We start from the raw sequence: 4398 nt of genomic DNA on the forward strand, positions 1-4398 counted from the left end.
CACTCCATAAACTTATACAGACCTAACTCAGATGGAAAGTCTACTGTTAGTTTAAGTCAAGTGAAAATCCTCTAGTTACATTGATCCAATCCTATATTACTCAATTCAGGAGAGTTAATACAGATTATCAAAACTAGACGATTAAATACATAGTGACTTGTATCAATTTCATCCGATAGGGAGGAAGGTCTAAGCCAGCACATAAAATTAATACTTCACTACTATTTAATCAAATATGACCAAAAACTGATATAACGATCCAAAAAAAAATTAGCTTCTTACTAGGTCGTTCTTATAAATCTACCAAATTTCAGATCAATCAGAGTTCCTTTTTTTTTTCGAATTCCAAAACTATGATCAATTTGGTTGAAAACGTTGTTTGGCCAAAATAGAATTTAAGATTTTCCCGCTCAGTAATTCTTATCATATATCATCATTTTGTGAAATAGATACACGAATTAAAAATAAAGAACAAAATTCTAAAATTCCAAAAGAAAAGCATGTTTATGTATACATTGAATATTAAAATTCAAAAACACACCTCATAGATATCAATGCATCTTGAACAATAAATTTTGATGAAAAAATGACTACTCATGCAACATACATACGTGGTGTCAGATATTCACTTCAACAAATTTAGAACAAAAGCTAACTCAGATGGAGAGTATATGTTATTTTAAGTCAAGTGAATATCATTATCCCTAGATCCATTGATCCAATCAAATATTACTCAGTTTAGGAGAGTCAATACAGATAATCAAAACTAGATATTAAACTTTAATGACTTGTAGTAATTTCATCTGTTATGGAGGAAGGTCTAAGCCAACACATGAACTTAATACTTCACTAAAATTTAGTCATGAAGACCATAGAGAACAAACTCTATCACCACTATATATCATAGTTGAGTAATTTTTCAGTAAAATTAATTTTTCAAGATACAAAAATTATCTAAAAAAAAATCATCTGAACGACCTCAAATTAGCAAATCACTGCATAACAATGAGTATTTTAAATTTGATCGTTTCTGATGAACCTACCGAATTTCAGATCAATTGGATTTCAAAAATAATATTTATCTCCAAAGCTATGATCAAATTCAGATTCAAACAATTTGAGGAAAAATGAACAGATCTACATCCTTATCATATTCAATTTACGTTAACTCATCACGTGTAATCATGTACCACATATAACATAAATAAAACTAATATAAAGGATGTCATTCATACCAAATCATATTTTAATTTCAGAGAACAACTTTAAAATCATTTTAACGACCTCAAAGAGTCATAACTACATAACAATGAGTGCTTCTTACTAGGCCGTTATCAATGAACTTACCAAATTTCAGGTCAATTGGAACCTATAAAGAATCTTTATTTCCAAAGCTATGACCAAATTCAAATTAAGTAATTTAAGTATCTTTAGGTATTAAAACAATATGACCTACATTCTTATATCAATTCATGTTAAATAACCATGTGCAATCATGTTTCAAATTTAACATAATCATAATTGACATAAAGAATGATCTTATCATATATTCAAATCAAATTTTAATCCAATAAACTACCTAAACCCATCTAAATAATTTTCGATGGAACCATCAAATCTCAAGCCAATCAGAGATCATAAAAATTCATGACCTCCTAAACTATGACCAAATTTGAAAAATAACCATTTTAGGCATAGTTAATGACTAAAATAACATGATTCAAATTTTCATTCTCTTTTAATAATTATCTCATGAGCACAAAACATACTTGTGTCCTGTCTTTTGGCTAAGACACACAACTAACTAACCTCTTTACAACATATTATTCTCTCAATTAATACGCTTGAGAATTCAAGATATTATATTTCTCCCTTTAAACCGGTGAAAATCTTTAATATCTCTTCTCATGAATTAATTTAAGTGTTACTAGTATCTAAAGGTAAATCTCCTTTCGAGTAAACAAATCTTTACTAGTATACATTTATGAAGAACAATCCATACATGATACATTTAGAATATTCTAACGACTCAAATAAATAGACCACTTTCGTAGATCCTATTTATTTATCATAATTCTCAATTCATATTTTGTAATCTCACATATATAAAATATTAAGAATTTCTAATAATTCTAAATAAACAAACCACTTTAATGGTAATTACTTGTTAATTATAAAATTCTTAATATATACAAATATATATTGTGAGCGCTGCGAAAAAAGATTAATGCCCATATAATTATAGTCATCTTATTCAAATATGTGATTATCGAGGATCTTGAACCATTGAAAATTACTGTGATGACCACGATATCAATTCTAAAACTGGCATGTATTTTATCTCAAAGTAAACCAAAAAAGGGAATATATTACTTTGTCAATACAAAAACCAACCTAAAAAAAATATTGGTTGGTACTGACTGCCGTCACCACCAGTTCATATTCCTTTCCTCATTATTATTATTATTATTATTATTATTATTATTATTATTATTTTATTCATTAAAAGCTTCAAGACTTCATGCCTATTTTGCTTTATCTGTATGACAAAATCAGCCAACACACCCTCCATATTCTTTTTCATGTCAAACAATTGAACAAAAAAAAAAGTCGAATATGTCATGCCAATACGGTGTTCTTGCAAGAACCGAAGTTAAATAACGAGATTTTAAAACTAATTCTCGACAAGAGCATAAATCTAGAAACATGTATATATGCTCACGTGTATATATATATATATATATATATATATTCTTTATGCATCTATTTAGATGTAAGCAAGGCTCTTGATGCCAATTGTTAGAAAACATATATGCACAGCGGAAGCATACTAGAATCTTACTGCTTACATGAATAATAGATAACCAATAATCATTTATGCTAGATCACATAATCATGCTAGAACACATAAACATATTGAAATTTAATTCGATAAATACCTCTTGAAGCGTGAACAGATACCTTCAAGCGAATCCCCAAGTTAGACAGACCTTCAAGTGAATCTGCAAGATAGTTATGGTCTTCTACAGTGATCCCAAGTTCACATCTGAACTCTCTCAATACTTGGGTGGGAAAGTATGAATAGAAAACTAATCAATCTAGGGCTAGAAGAATCCCTAATTATAGGGATTTCTTCACAGTCCAAAGAGGAGAAAAAAACACACGTGAAGAAAAATACTCACTAGTTTTCTTTTTATAAGAAAACTAACGTCTCTCCCCTTTTCCCTTTAGAATTAGGATTCTGAGTTCTAGTTAAATATGGGCACTGGAGGGACCACAAAATTAATTACTGAGGCTTCCTATTATGGAAATAATTCCAAATAATTAATTTGAATTATTCTTACCATAATAAATTACAAATCATTCCACTAGAAATTCGTAATTGCACTCTTCTATTTATATTTTGTAATTCCCCATTAAACACTTGTGTAATTTCCCATGTTAAGATTTCAGATACTAATCAATAAATTAAATTACTGACGAATTTAACTTAATGATTAATTTCCTTTAGAGCACTACTTAACTTATTTCATGTGTCGGATTCATAAATCCACTTGCAAGGTTTGACACGATGAAAACTTAAAAGTTTCTCAAAAAGGCATATCAATCAATCTCTATAACGAGACATGGATTTCATCAACTAACTTATTATTTCACCAATATATATTATTATCATCCAACTTACCAGGCATATTGACCTATCTCAGAATCTCACCTTTTAATAAATCAAAACGATAATTAATATATACAGATCATAATAGTTATAGCAGGATTAAGAATATAAGTGCATTTAATAGTTTACAGAATATGTTTTGTCAGTCAGTCTAAAACAACTATTTCTACTCGCTCCCGTTCAGTACATACAAAATGCACTAGCACAAGAAGTTGGAACTATACCGTTCCCATAATCAAGATAAATTACCTATAATCTTGTGCTACAATCGTACCGATGGCATGTCCAATTTCCATCCTAGATTATGAACAAAAAACTTTATACTTATAAAAACCGATGATTTAATCCTCTGTGTATAAGCTAAAACTCTACACACTAAATCATCTACTATATAAGTAAATAGACACCATAAACGAATATATGATCTATTAAAGTTGAGCAAATATTTATTCTATAATAAATATTATTTCTTAACACATGGTTAATAGTATATATCCCAACAATCTCCCACTTAGACTTTTAACTATCACAATTGTTATAATGTACTATATCTAAATGCATGGTTAATAGTATATACCCTAACAATCTCCCACTTAGATATTTAATCTTGAAAATTGTTAGAATACTATGTCTAAACACGTGATTAATAGTATATACCCTAACAATCTCCCACTTAGACTCTTAACTATGCATTTACAACTTTCACAAGCATTCCTTTATTTCTA

This window comes from Solanum stenotomum, chromosome 4 (genome assembly GCF_019186545.1).
Source record: "Solanum stenotomum isolate F172 chromosome 4, ASM1918654v1, whole genome shotgun sequence".
NCBI classification, from domain to species: Eukaryota; Viridiplantae; Streptophyta; class Magnoliopsida; order Solanales; family Solanaceae; genus Solanum; species Solanum stenotomum.